Raw genomic sequence first — 23,427 nt, 5'->3', positions numbered from 1 at the left:
AAATTACACGTTGATAACAGAGCTTTAGAAATGCTAGAGGGTGAACTTTATTTTTCTTCTCATAGTGCTTGTAGCCTTTGTGCTAAACTAATCCAGCAAGCTGGTGTTTGTGTCTCCTTCAACCAGTATGAACGAGAGTGTTACTGATCCACTAATTCTACATTTCAATTTTAAATTTAAAAAGCAGGAATGTTTGACTTAGAAGAGACCTTTTGGAAAATAGCTGCTTCTTCCAGGATGGGATGCCCTTTGTGGTGAATGGAGGAGGTGGGGGTGGAGGTAGGGGAGATGGCAAAGCAGCAGAGAGGGATATGAGGCCCAGGCAGGACCTAGAGCTGAAATTGAGAAGTCTCCTCATCAGGGGTTAGGGATCATGGGCAGAGACTTCCCTTCATCACAGCCAGGTTTGGAAATGCAGAGGACAGCATGGGTCAGCCGAGACAGCCCACTGTGTGCCGTTACCATGGCAAACATCCCATGGGCCAAAGAAAATAGATGACAAGCACAATAATATGAGGTGTAATCACGAAGGTCAGTTGCCTGCAATGTGCTGCCTCTACTCTTGGGGCCCCGTATTCTCCAAAAGTGAAAAAAGTGGGTTACTTTAAGGGAAAATGACTCAGTAATGTGGTCATTTTTCCTTCATGCCTCTAGAAATCAGGAAACCTTGAGGGACATGCTCTAGAGACTCTCCATGAGCCGCCAGTGAGAGATTCCAGTCCACTTCCATCGCCAGATATTTACTTTCCGGTTCTTTGTACTGGGTGCCCTGCAGATGGGATCTAGCGTCCTCTTTGAGGGGAAATTTTATGACTTATTAACTGTCAACAGTTCATAACCTCTGAGGAGCTATTACACGTCCTCCTGTGGTCACTGCAGAAATGCCCGTGTTTGATTTGGACCAGACAGATATTTGAATGTTTTTGCTCTTTTCCACCCTATGAGCAAGTGCAGCAAAATACAACAATCAGCTTCAACATCAGAGCATTATGTCAAGATAAGGATAATAATGTGTTTGTTTTATTTTGAAATTACAGAGGCAGAGTGTGGATTTATTGCCTAAGTTAACAGTTAATCATAAAAGAGATAAATAAACAGAGAAAATTCGGTCATGATACAATCCTGCAAATATTTAATAACTAATAAGCCATAAAATCCTTAAAAATAACCCAATAATCACACATTAAATAATACGTATATACAATAATAAATGGAGCTATATCATAGATATTTTTGGACTTGTGCAATGGTGTCAGCCGTGTGATCATTTATCAGCGGCCAAAAACAACCAGGATGAATAATTGAGTCCAGATGTGGCTGATTCAAGCTTGATAGCAGGGTTCATTTCCTGTCTGTGCTTTGTAAGACAACCTATTACACCTCCCAGGCAGCTGCTGGGTGCACAGACCCCGCCTCGGTATCAACACCCCTCAGGTGTCAGACAAAGAAACACATAACAGGGATGATATAAACTACTAGCCTATTTCTTAACCTCATACTTCAACACTGAGAAGTAGAGGAGGATATTATTAAGCTCTAAACATAACCGTGTCCTGGAATACAATTCCCATTATTCTTTGATTAAATTATTGCCAAGCGCTGGAATACGAATAAGCACATGTAACATTGACTGCCACAACACCAGAACTGAGATAAGATACAAGCTCATACTGTTACCTATCTTACTGCAGCAACCAAAACTGAAGTCCTAGCACCCTGCGTTTGTTTACTTCTTTTTTCAATGACCAAAAATTGCAGGCAAATTCTTCACACTGTCCAAGTTGCAAAACATGTTGCAAAATTATTGGGGGGGTGGGGGGGGGGGGATTGCTTGAGCGCACAGTAGAGAGTGGCTCTTGGGAAGCCTGCAATGAAAAGTGTGTTTTTATTTTTTCTCAGTAATTACTGTCATTATTAAATCAAATGCAACTACATGAGTTAGTCAGCAGACTGAAATCTCTATCAAATAGAGTGGAATAAATTCCGGGGGGGGGGCAGTCCAGTGCCACAAAGTAATTCAAGTAAATTTAATTTAACCATAGAAAAAAAATACTGCTCATACACTGGGAAATTATGGTTCAGAAATAAATTTAAATGCAAAGATATTTGTAAAAATGACCCAACATTTATTGCTTGGCTAGCCGGTTAAGGGGGCCCTTTGTAATAGTCTTTCTGGGGGCCCAAAATCCCTAGCTAAGCCTCTGACTACTTGCATTTAACAAATACTTACTTTTAGATTTTATATATAAAATCTTAAACTAAATATTGTTAAAAGCATATAGGTACAAACTTAAGCAATTGGACTTAGTTGTATTTAAGCCAGCTGATTTATATAAATATGCACCTTAAAGTGTAAGTGAACCCCCGGCTCAGAGCTAACTCCACCCACCTCCGTAATTCAAAAAATGCACAGAAAGTGAACGGTTTGGTTCTGAGAGGAGGGAGGGGAAAAGGACGGAGTTTCCAGATGAGGCGGGAGTGACAGTGATGTCCCCATGTCAGAGAGAGACACAGACAGAGTCCCACAGCACTGCTGCCTCATAGCGATCTTTTTAAGTGTAGTTTTCCCCTCTAGAGTCCCCCTAACGCAGGCTATAGTGTCGTGGTGGACTGTGGCGGTTCTGAGCACTACCTGTTCGGTCCATTGGCTCCAGCAGCGGCGTTACTATAGCCGGAGCTCTCAGAGCCAAGACAGTGCAGGTGCAGGCAGGAGAGGATGGGAGTGGTCTCTAAATGGTAACGTCAGTTAGAGGCGGTAACACTCCACCTTTTATACAGAGTTTGTGATGTAGAAACCAAAGCCCCACCTTTTCAGAAAAGATTTTTCAAAGCAGATGTCCGTTTGAGCTAATTAGAAGCCGTAAAATCCAGATTTTTATCAGTTTGGTGCAAATTTCAGCTATAAAACCAACACTGATGTGTTTTATTATAGTTCAGTCAGATACCTGTGTACAGTTGAAAAAAAATGTTGAAGTGTTCACTACCTCTTTAATGTGCAAATTATCATAATGTAACAGGGATTAAGCCTTTCAACCTTTAAATCTATGTAAATCAAATCAAATCAAACTTTATTTATATAGCACATTTCATACACAGGGCAACATCAGGTGCTTCACAGTCAAAAACAAGTGATCACAGCAATCATTATATTGCAAATTGAGAACACAAAATACAACTTCTGAGCAGAAGTAAAAGATCAACATGTACACCAAAAATATCCACACAGATTAGATCACACAACATGCACACAAACACACATACACATAAATAATTAAATACGAGCAAAGTACTAGTAAAAGGTGAAAAGGTAAAGATCATTGTTTGCATTATGGACAAAATGGTGGGCTCAATGACGCACAACAGTCTGTTGTTTTGCTTGCTAACTGTGCTTTCAGTCCAGGGTTGGAAATTAGCCACTAGCCAAAGGTCGCTGTTTTAGTTCATTGGCAGGTGAGACTGTCTCAACCTACCAGGCACAGTGGCAGCTGTATTAATTAAAATAACGTAACCATAATTCTCAGATGTCTGCCGCTCTGACTCAGAGCCAATCAGCAACGCTCACTGACTACAGTGCTTCACCTCCTCCTCATGTTAGAGTGCAGTGTACAGATGACAATTGAAATTGTTAATCCCCCAATTTCAGTTTTGTTTTCTTTTTCCGAGTGCTTTAAAAAAGAGAAAATATTTTTTAACAAAGCTTTTCCAAACATCTTAGTTTTATTTTGGGTGCTCACATTTTTTACTTTGCAAACAAAAACAAAATTATTTCACAACAACCCCCAAACTACCAGGGTCAATATTATTAGCCCCCCCGATGATAATATCAGTTGTGTTTCCTTTTTGCTGGATAACAGCCTGCAGTTGTTTGCTTTAGTTTTCAACAAGTATCAGACACATCTCCTGACGAATCCCAGCCCATTATTCTTTGGCAAATCTCTCAAGCTCCTCCAGATTTGGTCTTGTAGTATGGACCTTTGTCTTCAGTTCACCCCACAAATTTTCAATGGGATTCAAGTCAGGGCTTTGTGCAGGCCACTCAATAATGCTCACTTTGGTCTTCTGGAGGTAGTTCTTCACCAGGGGCAATGTATGTTTTTGGACATTGTCTCATTGGAAGACAAAGGCATGACCGAGACCCAGTTTTGCTGCTGACTGCTTGAGGTTTTCATTCAAGTCTTCACATATCCTTCTTTCTTCATGATTCCTTCCACCTTGAAGGGATTGCACTGAAGCATCCCCACAGCATCATACTCCCACTGCTGTGTTTCACTGTGGGGACCGTGTTGTTTGGGTCATACACCTCCCCCTTCTTTTTCTAAACATTAGCAACATCTCTACGACCAAAGAGCTAACGCATAATCTTTCTTCTGGTTGTCCTTCGCATACTTCAGTCTGCCCACTTCTGTATGCAGATGGGGAGTTTCTCTTAGTCTGCAAATTGACAGTTCATTTTCATGCATGGCTCTAGTGATTGTCTTCTTTGAGACTACGATTCCTGACATGGCTAAGTCATTCACTAGTGTTTTGGCACTTTTTCTGGGGTCTTCAGACACATCTCTTACTAGTTTTCTTTCCAGACTCTTTGAAATCTTTCTCTTCCTATCTCTGCCAGGCTTGTTGCTGTGCGGCTCTCTTTGAATTTCTTGTTGATACTTCGCACTCCAGCTCTTGACACTTGTAAACAGTGTGATACCTTTGTATATCCTTCTCCTGCTTTGTGGGCATCAACAATTATTTTTCTCAAGTCTAAACTATATATTTTGATTTGCCATGACGCTTTCTCAAGTGACAGCTCAAATCCTTAAACCCAGAAGTTCTTATATTGTGTTTAAATTAGGGGTGAGTATTGGCAAGAATCTGGCGATACGATATGTATTGCAGTACAGGGGCAGGGGTTAAAGCGAAAAAAAAAAAATCCTCAGCCTGAACTTTTTTTGTGTGCATGTGTGTGTGTGGTGGGGGGGTTGTTGTTGTCCTGTGGCGTGGACACATTCGCGGGGTCAAAAAAAAAAAAAAAAAAAAAAAAAAAACATATGGAAATGAATGATCTTCATAGATGATAAACTTCAAAGAAGTGTTGGTGCTTGAAGGTGATTAGAGCAGTATGATCTGGAAATTAGACCTTGAGATGGATCAGACAGAGGAGCAAATGAGCTCCATTCATGCTGCTATTTGCTGCTCTAATCCTTTTATCATTCATTTTTTTAACATTAGGCAAGACCAACTAACAGCTGAAGTCTTATCTTTTTTAATCCTATTTACTTAAACTTTAATGTGTTCTAGAGACTGAAGTATGTGTCTGTGTTCATCCTTAAACTGTGTTTCAAGGACTGAAGTCTTCAGTCTATTTTTATATTGGTATTGATACTGGCTAAATTTAACATTTAAACATCGCCATATTGTATAAACCCCAATATTGTTAATCCTCGTCAAACTAAGAAACAGAAAAAGTACAAGTTTTATGCTCTTATGTGGGCCTTTTTAACGGATTTCTTGCAGGGCAATTCAAAAGGACCAAGGGCCACAGTTGGCCCACGGCCATAGTTTGGACACCCCTTACATATTTACTGATACCCAGAGTAATAGGAAAATATTCCTAACATTATTAGACATTCATTAAACACTGTTAGAGTCTGGTCCATATCGTACTATCAAACTGGGTTCTGATGTTTATAGAGCTAATGTAAATTAAATAAATCCCAATTTTATATTATATAAAATTGGCAAATAACAAACTGAAACAACTAAATAGTCCTTTTTCACACATAATAACCAAAAAACTTAATATTTTGTATGGCCTCCTTTGGCCTTGATAACAGCTTGCATTCTTGCTGGCATTGTTTTATGTACTTTTCCACAGTCTCTTTTGTTATTGAGTTCCAAATAGTTTCTAGCTGTTCCCATAGACTTGCTGTAGATGAATTTTTTTGTGCCATCAATCTTTGAACCTACTAAAATCCCAAATTTGTTCAATAGGATTCAAATCCGGACTTTGACTTGGCCAGTCCATCAGTTCCAGTACTCCAGATTCCTTTATCTTGGTCAAATAGTCTCTGCACAGCTTTGAAGTATGCTTGGGGTCATTGTCTTGTTGGTATATGAACCCACAACCAATCAGATTCAGTCCGGAAGGGATTCCATGATGCACTAAGATGTTGTGGTAGATGTTATTGTTCATGATACACTTCCATTTTCACTCATTTGCCCAGCCGTATCCACAAATGTAACCCCATACCATAATGGAATCTCCACCGTGTTTCACTGTGGACATAAACATGACCATGCTGACCAAAGAGTTCAAGCTTGGACTTGTTCGCCCAGAGTACCTTCTTCCAGTCATCAACAGTCCAGTGTTTGTGCTCCCTGGCAAATCTGAGGCGTTTCTGGGTGTTTGCAGGCCTCAATAATGGCTTCTTAGCAGCTATTCTTCCCTTTAAGCCTTGTTCCGTCAGTCACCTGCTTATGGTCATTCTGGAGACTTTCTCAGACTCTGATCTAGAAGCATTCATCTCTGCCCGAAGATCAGCAGTGGTCTTCCTTCTGTCTCTAGTACTTAAAATCTTGAGATGTCTGACCAGACCTCTCCTCATGAATCCGGCCCAGAACATGACTCCACCCCCTCCTTGCTGACGTCACAGCCTTGTTGGGACATGGTGGCCATCCACCAGCCATCCACTTCTCCTGCATCTGGACCATCCAGGGTTGCATGGCACTCACCAGTCAACAAGACTGTTTGAAAATGAGTCTTCATGTATTTCTGGGCCCACAGCAACTGTTTCTGCTTGTGAGCATTGGATCGGGCAGCCGAATAGTAGGTTTATGCACGACTGCAAGCCTCCGGAGGATCCTACACCTTGAGGTTGGTGGGACTCCAGAGGCACCAGCAGCTTCAAATACCTGTTTGCTGCTTTGTTATGGCATTTTAGCATCTGCTTTCTTAATCTGGTTGCAGGAACCCATCTGTGCTCTGAATCAGCCACAAATTCCTTTACAGTGCTAAGATCACAATTAATTTTTTATGAAATATCTAATGTTTTCATTCCTTGTTCATGGTATTACACTATTTGACACTTTCAGCAGCAGAGAGATCCTTTTTCTTTCCTATATTGCTGAAACCTGTGGCCTGCTTAATAACGTGGAACATGTGGAAAGTGCATTTTGGGATTTTTATAAAAAAAAAAAAAATAGTTATCATTATGAAGTTTGTTCAAAAACATTTGAATTATGCTCCAACGGCTGATGACTTGAAAAATACTCCATCATTTGCATTATTATTTAGGAAAATAAGAGAAAAATGTCATTTGCTTAATTATGTGGAAAGCGGTGTATACCCAAATTTGAGCCGGCTCACTGGGCTTCTCTGAGAAGTTAGAAATTAATCAAGCATAATATTCAACCACTAAAAATAATTTTTCTGTTCAGGAATGACAGTAAATAACTATAATTTGACATATTTATGAAGAAATAATAATGTGCTTTACTATTTTCTCCGTTTTTTTGTAAATCAGTAGAGTTGAAAATTCATGGATAACAATAATAAAAATTTTAGCATTCAAAATATCATTTGGGTTAAAGAGCTTCTACATATTGGTGTATTGCAGAAACATAAAAAATGATTCCAGTAATTAACAACGCTGTTAATTTAGGGCAGCTGTGGCATAAATCTTACTTTGGGTGATGGTCTAATAAATTTGTTAAGCACTGTATATGTATTATATATATTAGGGCTGGGACTTTATCGCGTTAAGATTAATAAATTACAGAAAAAATAATGCAATAAAATAAATATAGCATTTAATTTCAATTTATTTTTGCACTCCAAACAGCACGGAACGTTTCTCATTGCACGAGTTCCCGGTATACCCGTAATACTGATGCACAGGACACAACACGACAAACACCATGGAAACCGATGAGAAGTCGTTTAGTTTTAAAAAAACTACCGGATGGCCACCTGGATAAAAGCACAGTTGTATGCAAATTGTGCAAGAAAGAATTTGCCCATCACCGGAGCTCTTCTAGCCTCCGCTGCCATCTCAATGCCAAACATGCTGCAGCTAGCACAGACAACATCCCTAGTTCAAGCAGGCAGTCTCGCCAATCCACACTCGACAAGATGACTGGGTTCAGAGCCAAAATGAGTAAGTCCACGACTGACAAATTAACAAACTCACTGGCAAAGTGGATTGAAGTGGACTGTCGACCACTCTCGGTGGTAGAAGATAAGGGGCTAGAAGCGGTGCTACAGATAGCGTCGTCTGACCCAAATTATGAACTGCCATGCAGAAAGAAAATTTCAAACAATGCAATCATAATATTCCTTATTCATATTGCACTTCAACACTCAGTGATTAAAATCAACACGGTTTTGTTGTTTAAGCTCATTTATGTGTCTATTCATTGATTCAGTCATATACCAAAATCCATTTCAACTGAAAAATTTTGCTTCTTGTGTCAAATATCGATATGCGATTGAGATTAATTAATTACAAAGCCTCTAATTACATTATTTTTTTTGAGTCCCACACTAATATATATATATATATATATATATATATATATATATATATATATATATATATTTTCTCCACTCTCCACTGTTGGTCTGCTAAGGTTCAGTGAGTCTGATTATAGATGCATTCTATTTTGTTACACACAATGAAAGGTCCCAATTCTTTTGTTGATGAGAGACCTTTATTGTGAAGTTGCAATATCAGGAAATTTGATTTTTTTTTTTTTTCAGCAGCAACTGGACACCATTTAGATGCCCTGGGGTTTATAAAACATTCTTTAGCTATAATCAACTCTAAATACAGATTTATTTGTACTTTAGGGGAACTTTAAATGATTGCTTTTCTTTTAGTTACTATAAATAAGTTTTACAACAATTTGTCTTGAAAATACTCTCACATATTTTTTTCAACTGAAGGTGTCTTTACTATTGTAAAAGATCTCTTCAAACACCTTTTATAAGCTTTAGGAGGTAGGAAGTAATGTACTTGTATTTGTTTCTTTGTGTTTGCACTTTTTTGTGTAGTTTTAATAGTACGTAATATCACTTATGTTTTGTGGGAAGTAAGTACTTGGCTATATTTAAAATGGAAATGTTACAGGGTAAAAAAATACAAATGGCAGAAAAAAGGAGGTCCAAGCTGTCCATCAGCCGCATGAAACAAGCCATTTGTTTGACTTTTGCTGCCATCACGGTTAGTAGCATCTAGCACAAGAGTACTTCCACATTGTTTCCAAAACTGCCTGCTGCATTTCTCTTGATAATAAAAGGTTTACCTCTCATTTCATATTCTCTTGCTGATTTTTTTAACTCCACACCTCAGGTATAAAAAGTAACTTCTCAGTGGTCATTACTTTGGACAAACTTAAAATGATTAACTTTACTTGAGTGGATTTCTAATTGAGTAATTTTACTTCTACTTAAATGTATTTAAATCAAAGTAACTGCTCTTTTACTAGAGCACAGCAGTTTTGTACTCTTAAAAGGGTATAGTATTCTACAGTTATCACAGAATGACAGAGTTTAATATAAAGGTACATAAAATGACATAAACATGCATGCAGTAGCAGTTCTCTTGTTTATTTTAAATGCTTAAGAATCTGGGAGGCCATAACTCTCCTGCTGCCGTAAAAGCACTCTCTTCCGGCCCTTTGGCTCCATGTGGTTGCAATTACGTCGTCCGGCTCGGCCGTGCAGGTGACTGACACTGAGTGACCACTCCTGTGCACTCTCTCTGCATCCATGCAAGTGTTAATGAAGCACAGTTTCCTAGTCCTCTGAGCATTTTCACTTTGTGCTTATGTGTCTCCCTTGGGTGTCTGCCAACTTTGACAGTTAAACATATTATACTGTATCTGTTGAATGTCTTAGCAACTTGAAGATTGGTATTTTCTGCTATCTCTTCTGTAAAACCTGGTTATTCTCACCAAGTTTGAAATGCCATTGCAGTTTGCAGGTGGAACTACATCAGCTGTCTTTCAATCCAAGCTCTGGTCTTTCCAGATCCATCCATTCCATGAAACATCCATGAATTGCGTGCAAGTTTCAAACAAATAAACACCAGCAGGGGCGGTTTCTAAGGAGAAAATCAATCTGCAGAGGGATGTCAGGATTGTTAGGAAGAAAAGGTAAATAGTAGAGCAGAGTGCCCTGCAGACTTTAATGTAGTGTTTACACTGTAATTAGTCTTTGCAGAATGAGATTCCTGACAGAGGCTCTGGGTCAGCGTGGCATGATAAAATAAACTCTAAACAGAGCTTTTTCAAGACATCCTCCATGGACCATAAACCAAGACGGCCTCCACAGACTGCAGTCACCACTCTCTAATTTTCTAAATGGGTGGTCTTCTTCATCCCACTTCTATTACATCAAATTTCTTTGTTTTTCTTCTGTTTATTCCACTCTTCCTTCTCTTTGCATTGGCATTTTCCCTCCATTTTTGTTTCATTCCTCTGAGTGTTTGCCCCCTCACTTCCTTCTCCCCCCGCTCTAGAATGAACCTGGGTTGGAGCCCCAGCTTTCAGCTCTCTGCGGGTCCCTCCGGACCCTGACTCGATGACACAGTCTACATCCATGCGTGCAGAAAAAAGCAGGGACAACTGGGGCTCATTCAGAACTATGTCACTGTCCACCTGAGCAAACAGAGTCCTGGGAAGCAGAGAGAGAGAGAGAGGGAGAGAGGGAAACGGGGGAGGAACTGGTAAGGAGACTAGGATCCAATTGGTGAGGGAGTACTGGCAGAGTGACAGCTAATGTACAATAACATTAGTCTTCCGCTCTGGCCTGAGTGAGCGCTCCTTCTGGACACAACTCTGCCTTAACGTTTCTTTTTTATTCTTTTTTTCCCTCTTTTCTATTCTCCAGTGGAAACACATTCCTGTCATGCCTGGCTGCTGCTCCCTGTTTAGATTTCTCATTACAAACAGCATTACACGCATGAGCTGGAGCTGGACCGAACTCAAGACAGGCAAAGGGCGAGGACCTTGGTTGTCCACAGCCTGCAGGAGAAAGATGAAGGGACTAGGTCTATTACGAAACCAAGATATGAGCTTTTTTCTACCTTCATTAGTTGAGAGGATAAGAGAAATAAAGCTGCATGATACATCCATCATAAGAGGAAAATGTTTTTTTTCCAAACTGAACTTGCATTGAACTCCAACGATTGAACAGCTGCCTTCTTGTGCAAAACTTCAAATAAAAGCGAACAGAAACCTTGGGAAAATTCAACATTTTCCTTTTACATTAAACTGTCCCGAGAACAGCCAGCCCATCTTTTGATTTTGAAACTGCCTTGTTATGCTGGAATATGACGAACCCCCAATTTCCATCTAGACGATTTATGATTATGAAGTGGAGCTGCAGAACTTTATGGAAAGCAGGCCTCCTTCTTCTCTCCCCGCACTCTCTCATCTCTGTCCAAGTGCAGCACCAGAGGACTAGAGCCGCCGCAGCTCCCCAGGCAATCTGGGTATTGTTGACTGACACCTGACGTTGTCTATTAGTGTGAAAAACCAAGGTTACAACATACTACCAGTGCAAAAGTGATGCTGAGGGGGAAGAATGACCAACAAAAAAGGGCTCATATTCATTTTGTCTACAACAAAACTCACTGTCAGCAGATATTCAAAGTGCTGCGTATAGCTCTCAAAACTAATATGATTGTTACAGTTAAAGATACATTTAGCACATAATTAACATGTGAATCACTTTGCTTTCATCACCAAATTACCACATCTAAGAAAAAATCTTTTAGCATTTTAGGAGAGTCAAATGTTATTTGTCTTATTTTATGTCTGTTCTTAAACCATTATGGTAGGCAGAGTCGCTGCTGTTTTGCTGAGTGGCAGAAAGCCCAGGCTGGTGTCAGGAATCAGTGGGAAGTAAGCAGGAAGCAGCTTCAAATCGTCTTAAAAGTGCTGTCTTAGCAGAAATTATTTCTGATGATGTTTGATGCAGTATAGATCCTCAGCTTATCTACTATGTGGACAAAAATATTTGGCCAAACCATGTAAATAATGAACTCGAGTGTTTCAATCAGACCCATTGCTATGAGTGTATAAAAACAAGCAACTAGCCAAGCTGTCTTCATTTAGAAACAACATTTGTGATACAAAATAGGTCGATCTGAAGGGCTCAGTGACTAAGTGTGGTACTGTGATGGATGCCACCTTTGCAACAAGACGGTTTGGGAAATTTCATCCCTGCTGGATATTCCAGTCAACTGTAAGTGATATTATTAGACACAACTAGGGATGGGATATTTTGCTGGATAATCATACAGTAATACACCACAATATGTGATAAACTGAAGAATATGCAGTACATGCCTCTAAAACTTTAAATACTGATGTTCAGCACAGCATTAGCTAATAACTGTACCACACCAGTTTAGGTGACATTATTCTGTCACATGATGTTTTGCTACACCCTTCATCTTGATATGTTACTACCCTTTATAAAGTCTCACAGACAATCTGTTATCAATTTGTCCAAATCCAATAAATCACCCTTAAAGCCACAGCCAAGATATAAGTGATAACAGAAGATGAGTTCTTTTGAAGATACGATGAGGGCATTCCTTTAAACAGACGGTCTGCTGTCTTTTAATGTACAGAGGGAGTAATTTATGGACAGGAATATTTATGTTTTCTTTTTATCTTAGGTGGAACAATAGACGTTTTATTTATGAGATGTTAAAGATGCATTCACACCCCAGGAGAGATCACACAACTTCTTCAAAAGTTGTACTACACATAAACAAACACACGCCACATTTTGATTTCTTGTGTGGTTATCAATGCTCTGTTGTGAGAATGTGCTGATTTTTTACAGAGTACTGTATGTCTTTGTGCATGCAATGGGAAATGTAAGATATAGTAAATTATAAACATAAGGGACGAAAATAGGCTGCATGGTGGCACAGGGGTTAGTGCTGTTGCCTCACAGCAAGAAGGTTCCTAGTTTGCTTCCCAGTCAGGGCATTTCTGTATAAAGTTTGCATGTTCTCTCGCCTAATGACAGCTGGGATAGGCTCCAGACTCTTATGGGGCTTTTCTATTACACGGCGCAGCTCGGCTCTACTTGGTCTGACTTGGCATAGCAGCCCAGCGTGGAATGGGATTTGCTTTTCCACCACAACCAGGCTACCCACTTGAGGGCATGACTAGAGCTGATGACGTGGCATCCTGAGCCCTCCTCGATCTTGCTGTCTGATCTGATTGACTTTACAATTTTAAAGCAAAAATCAAACTGCAGACCGAAACCTGCACACCGCTCTTTTCACATTCCTTCTCTCTCTCTCTCTCTAGCTCTCTTTACGTGATCAATGGAAAAACAACACAGAGGTGGCACCATGACATCACTAATGTCACACGTCCTGTTATGTGAACGTTACGTATGCACACATCACAATCACGATGGAAAATAAGTTTTCATCCTCAACTACAGCTAAAAAAATTCAAATCAGGGCAGAGGTGGCCTAGTGGTTTAAGGTGCGTCCCATGTATGCCCCATGGCCCGGGCTATAATCTGGCCTGTGGTGCTTTCTCGCATGTCTCTCCCCAGCTGTCTCATCCCTGTTTCAGGTTCTATCCACTGTCCTCCTCTTCTCAAATCAGGCATAAAAAGCCCAAAAAATTCAAATCATCTCCAGCAACAAGCCGAAGCTAACAGATCAACATCCAACACTGGCAAAAAAAGGTATCAAGTGGCAAAGACAGTGGTGCACTCTTGTCTGAAAAACTCCCTTGAAGCTGAGGTATAAATTGTACAGCTGTAGAAGTTTCACAGTAAATCTTTCACAACGTACTACTAAATTTCACAAATGATGTGCTCACATAATGTGGTTTGATTTTCTGGCACAAGAAAAGTACCTACACTGTACAAACTAAATTTGAAAGTAGCACTGACAAGTGTCTACGAAGTTTCTTTTGAGAAATTCCCACAGATAGGAACTGCATTAAGCACTATTGTGTTTCCGTTGCATTATATGCAAGGCCCAAATACAAACATTACCCGAAACACTCACACGCTCACACACCCAGCATCATCAGTACAAGCTAACCGGCAAGCTATACAAAAAATACTCCCTTGCAGCTGGAGCTCTGCATCTATTTCCTGCAAATATTTCTCTCATTCATATCTTATATAACAGGGGGGAAGATTTGTTAGCCATGCCTACTGTTGTAATGGTGATCTCAGACGTCTGCCAGTTTTGTGCAGCACAGTGAGAGAAGCCGTTAAGTTGTGAATCAAACCATAGATCTTCTATCCCCATATGGGAGCGTCCACAGCTGTATGACCAAAATTTTAAACATGCCAGACATTCATCTGACCAGTCAGAAGCAGCTGATTGGGTCGTGATAGACCCTCCTGCCCTCTCTGCCCATCAGTTGGCAAGCCATCTAGCTGAAACTCAGCTTGACTTCAAAATGAGTTGTGTAGCCCAAAATTCAGGTCAAAAATGACCTCAAATTCTTGTCTAGCCTATGTCTGGCCAAAATTTTAATAAGTCTTTAGGAGTATGTTGTGATTACTCAACATAAGCATATTATAGAAGCTCAATTCCAGTTTTTGTGCTAGCCAAGCAATGAACTGCTGGTGGTTGTATTGCAGCAATTTTTTTACATAACTTTTGGAGGGGGGGCTATTAATATTTACCAAAATTACTCTCAGCCCATTCACTAAATTTGAGAGCTATGCCTTGCACAAATCCACAGATGTAAACACTTGAGTAATATTTGAGGTTCTGTTTCACTCACTAATAAAGTGGCTTGGAAGGAAATTCCCCCATAGAAATGCAAGCTGTCCAAGTCTGTGTGCAGAAGCCAGCACGCAGACCAGGAATGAGAGAAAGTGGAGGCCACCTGTTTCCCACTCACTTCTACAGCTCTCTGGCATAATGCAAGCTTGTTCGTGGCAGATTAACACCCGGCTGTATGAGGTGGCAGTGCCAGCTGAGCTTCAAAACATGAGCAGAACTGACATTAACTCCAGTCCACCACAATTTGAGGCATCCTATGCATGTAAATCATATGATCCCCTCATGTAGATGGTGATTTCCCACTTTGTCGAAAGAAATGCTCAGTCACGACTCTTAGCACCAGCGTGGGCACACATTCCCATCTGGTCGGGTAACACATTCTTACATTACATTAGTGGTGTGATATGTTCAGTTGACAGCATGCCTATACTGTGGTGCTCTGTTAAACTGTGATGTAGCGGCGTGGATCTGTCACCATGCTGGTTCACAGTCTAGCCACTACCCAAACCAGACACACAAAATGAAACTAGGTCATTCAATCCTCATTGAGAATTATGTGAAATATACAGTGATTGTCCAGGGCACCTCATTACTTTTCAAAGCTCCTCTTTATATTGCTTTCAAACATTTTTACAGGGTTGTACTTTAGCTATAGTCTCTGCTAACATTGGCAATTCATGCCAAAGTTAACTGTTAACTCATTCTTAATTAGATGAACATAACTCAACTCGTTTAATATCCTCATTCACAGATTTTAAATGCATTTGGTTAAAAGCATTTATATGTTCAGTTTGACAAAAGAAATATCAACACAAGTTAGAGAAAAAAAAGTTGAAGCTACAGCTATAGCTATAAAAAGCTGCAATATGAATGTTAAAACTTACTTAACTTAACCTAAGTGCTGTCTGTACACAAAGTAAAATTTAAAAATAAAGAACTAACAGATTTGAGTGTTCAGTAACGGGTATTTAATGAGAAAAAGGAGAATTTGTAACCTCTGTTTCAGTTTAAGGAGTGACTGTGATACCAGGGGACACTTGTTAAAGAAAAATGAAAACCCATGTAAACACTTTTATTTCTGATAAGTTTTATAATTTAAAATAATAGTGAAGACGCCCAAATGAGGAGGCATTTGCGAGGGCTCCAAGTTTTCAAAATCTGTTGTCACGGAAAGCAACAGACTAACAGCAAAGTAAAGTATGCTAGCATCAATGTAATATTATTAACCTGTAGCATCCTGTGATCAGTTGTTCAGTGACCACTTCTTATGTTGTTTATCAAGTTAACTACTTTCATACCTGCAAGGAAGTGGGTGGTGGTTCCGGAACGCATGTCCACGGAAGTTTAATGGTGTTTTTCCACCGTATTCACTCGTATTTCTACCGTCAGTTGCTAGCTTGTTATCTGCTTGCTGCACCTGTCCTGGGCGTGCGCGTACTAACGCCGGCTGACGTATGACTCACCGTTACGTTTTAGCGGGGAAGATGTAAACAAAAGCACTTCCGGTTAAGGTTGCGCGCTGTTTTTTCTTTATTCGTGGACCAATGCTGTAATAAGCCCCTACATGACACATTATGGAGGCAGAGGTAATTTTTAAAAAGGCCAACTTTGACTAGATAGATAGATAGATAGATAGATAGATAGATAGATAGATAGATAGATAGATGACAGATAGATAGATAGATAGATAGATGATAGATGACAGATAGATAGATAGATAGATAGATAGATAGATAGATAGATAGATAGATAGATAGATAGACAGATAGATAGATAGATAGATAGATAGATGATAGATAGATGATAGATAGATAGATGATAGATAGATAGATGATAGATAGATAGATAGATAGATGATAGATGACAGATAGATAGATAGATAGATGATAGATAGATAGATAAATAGATAGATAGATAGATAGATAGATGACAGATAGATAGATAGATAGATAGATAGATGATAGATAGATAGATAGATAGATAGATAGATGATAGATAGATAGATAAATAGATAGATAGATAGATAGATAGATGACAGATAGATAGATAGATAGATAGATAGATAGATAGATAGATGATAGATAGATAGATAGATAGATAGATAGATGACAGATAGATAGATAGATAGATAGATAGATAGATAGATAGATGACAGATAGATAGATAGATAGATAGATGATAGATAGATAGATAAATAGATAGATAGATAGATAGATGATAGATAGATAGATAGATAGATAGATAGATAGATGATAGATAGATAGATAAATAGATAGATAGATAGATAGATAGATAGATAAATAGATGATAGATAGACAGATAGATAGATAGATAGATAGATAGATGACAGATAGATAGATAGATAGATAGATGCTTTAAGAATCCTGAAGAGATGAAAGATTTAATTATAAAGTCTGTTAAGATGGCTTTTTTTAAACAACCTTATCTCAATACTTTAAACCAGTGGTTCCATATACAAAAACGTCAATATTCTTTGTTATGTAAATTACAGTTGTTGAAAGTTTTCAGAATTTGGTTTGTGGTTGCTCCCTGAAGAGGTTGTGGTGGGTACTGAGGCTAGACAAATTGAGAACCACTGCTTTAGACTACACCATGCCTCCCTCTTTGGCGTCTTGCTTTTTGCTGGCATGAATACCTGGTTTGTTCACTTTATTATATACAGTACTATGCCATCCTGCAATTACCTAGTTATTCTTTGTTTTATAAATTGTCCAGTTTGTTGCTGTATACATATTACCTTATTTTCTCCCATGGTGTCACAGTGTTTTAGTCGAAGTCTATTGTTTTTTAATGTTCTTTATAAAACTCTTTTGACCTGACTTGTGCAGCTAGGCCAAACATTTTGTGTTAAACTGGTTTTATTTAGTATGAGCATAATTTGGTAGACAACATTTTCATATATTTGCATTGACATTTGACTATAGGAGTGGTCAAAGTCTGCCTTTTTTAATCATAGGAATTGATATTATTTTGGAATGATCTAACATGGCAGCTGCATCATAAATAGAGCTTCAAGCCCGGCTGTTCCACAGTACACCTCTGAACTGCTGCTCATATTTAGCACTACATGCATGTATCCTCATACAATCTCTTCTGAGGTTAGCCTGTGATTGTGTGGCATGAACTTTCATGCATACAAATGCCTCAGGGACCTCTTCAAGGGCCCTCATATTATTCTCTTAATATATGGTTATAATGAAAGAGCCTCAAACCCTGCCTGGGCAATATTGCCCATAGAGAACCCCTGGCTTCATTTCTCAGGCATGCCTTGTGTCTAATATCTGTGGAAATCTAAAAAATATAGAAATATTTGCAAAATTAACTTAATAACTGATTTTTTTCTTTCTATAAATGGTCATGTTGCTATTCTTAATGACAATCTGAGAGTTTATATTGTGGTTAATTGGAAGCTGGGTTTTGATATAAAACTGAGAGTAGTTCAAGTAAGATTTCTCTTTGAAGTTTGAGGTTATGTGAATTTTCACTCAGCCCATTATTTTGTTTTTTCTGTGTTTCTCTTATGATTTTGTCTATAGTTTAAGCACAGCTTTGCTCTGCTATACCCCAGGGGTCCATGGTCCTAAGTTACAAATGCCAAAGTTTTAGAAGAGCTGAGCTGGAACACAAAATGGTCTCTTGGCATGAGCCCGGAGGAGAATCACAAATCTTACTAGCCCTCGGGGTGTCGTTTGGCCTGGCGAGGCATTCAGGCAACACTTACAAACACGTCCTGTCCAACTAGCAGCAGAGCGGCAGACCGGCTTTATGGGCTTTATGGATTGGACATTGTGAGGGAGGCAGGCACGTAAAAGTGTCTAATTACAGGAATCAAAGAAAGGAGGGGACGCCAGAGCCCCACTGATGGGATCCTCTCAGACAGCAGAGGCCAAGTTTGTTGGTCCCCATCTCCTGAGTATAGAGGCCACTTCCCCGGGTCACTGTGGTTCCTCAGTATCACCTATCAACCAGGTCAATCTTTAGGAGATAAAGCAGCCCCTCAGGCCGGATGGTCCTTTGAACACAGCAGGAGGAGAACCCCCCCAGTTAGCTTATCTCATTAAACTTGAAAAGGTTTATTAATCCTTGAAAGGCTGAGATAACAATATGGATGACAGCAGTCAAAGAGAGTGACAGTAATACAAACACTATGTTGGGTCATCAAAGTTACAACTCAGGAGCAGTGAGAAGCCATGCTATTTTCTGCTGCTTTGCTTTTTTAATACGCTCTCTACTGGGGGGTAAGGTTGGGTAAGGTTGTTTCATGTGTCAATAGACAAAATAAAACATACTGCATACTACTCATAAATATGTAATTCTTCAGTGAAGAGCTTCAACAAAAATAGAGATATGTGTGAAAAACAGATTGAGATATATTCATGTGGTCAAATTTATGACTTAACATTCAGTGACCGACACACAAGCCAGCAAAGAGACTGATCTTGGTCTTACAGACCAAAGAACAACCCCCACACCCCCACCCTCCCAAAAAGTAAAAAAAAAAAAAAAAAAAAAAAAGGAAGCTCCTTGCAATGTCAGAAAAAGTTGCTTTTTGTGTCTCCTGGGTCAGGCCCACAGAATTGGCTGGACCCGTGATAAACCCATGGGCCCTCCCCAGTGGTGATGTGTATGAAACTGTCATAGTTTTCTGATGTTGTTATAAACAATTTTTGTAAACTTGAACCTACTTTTACAACTTTTTTTCTCCATTTCTGCCCATTTTGCCACTTTTTTTTACCCATTTTGGCAATTATTTTTGCTACACTTACCATTTTTGCTACTCTATCCATTTGCTTCATTTTTAAAATCAGTTTTTGCCTTTTTTAAACTTTATTTTTTCCATTAAACATATTTTGCCAATTCTTTTCACCACTTTTAACCCACTTTTGCAACTTTTTGCCTATTTTGCCACTTTTAACCCATCTTTGCTACTTTTCCTGCAGTTTTGCCCCTTCCTTTCACTTTAAACCCATTCGTGCTACCTAACGCTCTTTTTTCTACCAGTTTTTACCTGTTTTTGCAGCTTTTCCACTGTTTTACCACTTTTAGCCTTTTTCCCTTTTTTTGTCCATTTTCTCAACTTTCTTGCCCATTTTGTCTAATTTTACCCATGTTGATCACTTTTTTTCCCTTCTTCCAACTTTTTTGCTCATTTGCCAATTATTTCATCACTATTAACCCACTTTTGCCCATTTCTTCCCATTTTGCCTTTTTTTTTTACCCATTTTGGTGATTATTTTTGCTACACTTATCATTTTTGCCACTCTGCTCCATTTTGCTTCATTTTTAAAAATCTGTTTTTGCCTTTTTTTCAAAGATTTTTCTCCTTTAAACACATTTTTGCCAATTCTTTTCATCACTTTTAAGTAACCTTTGCAACGTTTTCCAATTTTTGCCATTTTTTGCCCATTTTTGCCACTTTCAACCCATCTTTGCTGCCTTTCCTCCAGTTTTGCCAGTTCTTTTCACTTTAAACCCATTTCTGCTACTTAACGCTATTTTTTCCTGCTAGTTTTTACCTGTTTTGCAGCTTTTGCACAGTTTTGCAACTTTATTGCTCATTTGCCAATTCTTTTCATCATTTTTACTCACCTTTGCAACTTTTTGCTCATTTTTGACATTTTTTGCCCATTTTGATATTTTTATCCAATTCTTGCCATTTTCTTTTGCCAGTTTGACCCATTTTTGCAGGTTTATTTCTCTATTTTACCACTGTGTTCCACTTTCAATTAAATCTTCTCCATTAAAGTTTTCCCAGTTTCTGATACTCTCTTTTCTGGCATACTAATAATTGTGCACTGGATGTTTTTTGATCCTGAAAGATCCTTTTTTCATTTTTAAACAGATGTATACAGGATACTTGCACTGAGGTAGCTTTACAAAAACTTATGAGCACTGCGTAAACTTGAAGCGAAAACAGAAATGCTAAATAGACTGTGCTTATTCCTTGTCTTCTGACTTCTTAACGTGCTATTACATTATATAACCCCTTCACCAGCACGCATTCGTACACAGCCAATCTTAAACACATCACAACAACACCACAATGTGGCCTTGCTTTTTTTTTCATTTGTTTCTTTTTCCTACTATTTTCAACGTGAATTTGAACATTTGTATCATTATTTTTACCCAACGGGACTTGATACAAAGTTTGGGAGCACCTGCCACAGCTGCTTTGAACAGGGAAAGATGATGACTGTCCTACGGCAGCAGAATCCACTGTTATGAGTCTGAATGATGCTCACAGCAGCAGCAGCTGGAGATGATGGAGTTTCTTCAACCAGAAGACAGTAAGATGAAGGTACCATGTTTTTTTTTTATTTGATGCCTCATGATGATATGCTTGATAGAAATATATACTTTTTTATGTTCAGCTGCACACCGTAGTCTCAACTCATCTTAACAATGAAAACTAAACACACATTTTGTCATGTTTTTTTTTTCTTAAAGGTCTCTTTTTAGCTTGTTATTGTTTTATCTATCTCATGAGGAAAAGGGTGATCATTTTCTATCGTATTGTAAACTGACAAAATCAACACTGTGTTCAGTGACACTTTGGCCTCCAGCTAACAGATTTATTTACTTTATGATAAAAATTTTGTAAAGACAGTGATTTAGCTTCCCCAACAATCTAATATCTACATGATACAAGCAGCATGATCAGTCAGTCCAGACAAAAGTTAACTCATGTGACCTTACAGAGACAGTGACTATGAAAAAACTGAAACTTCCTTTTCACAGAAAGAAACCTTGAGCAGAACCAGATTCACTGATGAAAATCTGTTTGCATGACTGAATCAAACTCAGTATATATGCAATACATTAAAAAACAAAAACAGGATTGGTTTTCCCCATGGGTTCTTCTTCTACATTTTATCATGTGTTTTGTTACTCAGAGCTTATCCTATAGTGTATATAAATCACCTTAAGTCTTTAAAGACGAAAACATAAACTTGGCTTCATATCTTTGATATTTTTTAGGTGCAATTTTTCACACCAGCAAGCAAAACAGACTTGTCTTTTTGCTGCCAGTTCTGCTCTGTGCTAGACTTTAAGCATGGTTAAGAACATGGAAAGAAAAACACCACACTGCACTACTAGATGCCAGATTCATACACAAGTTGACATGCATATAAGATGACTAGAAAATGTTTTTGATGTGATGCTTAAACGCTTTGTCGTCTTTGTTGTTGGTAGGCAGGGTTTGAATTCTTGGAGGTTAACACATGACCTGAAATTCTCCATTGTGACTTGAACGCCATGGAAAGCACTTGAATAATGTAGCTAAACTATATGGTAACATTTATACATTATGAGTTTCCAATAGTGGCACACATATACATCAATTTAACACCGTATTGGCCAATAATTGCCCTTTTGGCCAACATCAGCAGTTGATTTCATAGATTGATACCAGTAACATTGAAAAAAAATCGAATCAGTTATAGGCTTTATGATTCAAAAACTGCTATTAATAATGTTGATAATTTGAGAAAGATTACATTACTGGTAGAATGAATAAAAATGGAAGCAAAACAATTGGAAAGCACACATTTCTGAATGGCATTAAAGCTTTTTATTAGCTTTTGAAACAGAAGAAGAGGAGACTGAGGGCAGATTGTCCACTAACTGGTCAATCTAGGATGGTGTTAATCTGTAGAATTTGGATTTTATCCTTTAAATTATCAAAAATTAGGAGCACTGAGATTTTAAGCATTCCCGATGAAGTTACAAATTTACTTTAGCCAGTTTTGTGATGGCATCACAGTACAGTTAATCAGTATACATTTTTAATAACATTTTTCACCCCTGTGATAAATTCATCAGAAAGTTTAATCACAGTCGTATCAATTTCATGCTCCTATACCGAGTGGTTAGTTCAGAGAAGGTATTTATTATAAGACAGAAGATGTGGCCTGTTGGACAATCTCATCCATTCATTTTCTACACCGCTTTTCCCATTTGGGGTCGTAGGGGGGTGGGAGCTATCCCCGCTGTCATTGGGCGAGAGGCAGGAACACCCAGGACTAGTAACCAGTCAATCTCAGGGCTGATATACAAACAAACAAACAAATAGACATGCTCAAACCCACACCTACCAATTTAGAGTCATCTCTTAACCTACAACATTTTTTTGGTGGTGGAGGAAGTCGGAGTGCCCGGAGAGAACACGCAGACTCCACACAGAAAGGCCCTGACTGGGAGTGAATCTCAGATATGATATGAGAGAAAATGTTGCTTTTTTTAAAGATTATTTTTTGCATTTTTTAGATGGGATAGCTAAAGACAGACAATATTAGCAACAAACAGCACCAAGACTGGGAATTGATCCTGCGACCTGTGGGTTAATGACTATAGTCTATATGGGTGCCCACCCTACTGCTTAACTGGCACCCATATGCTGGTAGAGTTAGCACTGATTTTTAGGATTGATGCATCTCTAGTTTCCAACAGATTTTGACTCCACTTTTTCCTTTACAAAAACAAGAATGATCACAGCTGGAATCTTCATCTCTCTAAAAAAAAAAAAAAAACCTTGTCTATGATATTTGTCTGAATTTAAGTACTATCTTTGGATTGTCAAATGATATTGAATTTCTTTCTGTTTTAGGATGTAACTTTTAGGCCTTTAAGA

The sequence above is a fragment of the Cheilinus undulatus genome, linkage group 8 (assembly GCF_018320785.1).
Source record: "Cheilinus undulatus linkage group 8, ASM1832078v1, whole genome shotgun sequence".
In the NCBI taxonomy this organism is placed as follows: Eukaryota; Metazoa; Chordata; class Actinopteri; order Labriformes; family Labridae; genus Cheilinus; species Cheilinus undulatus.
Note: the sequence above shows the minus strand (reverse complement) of the source record.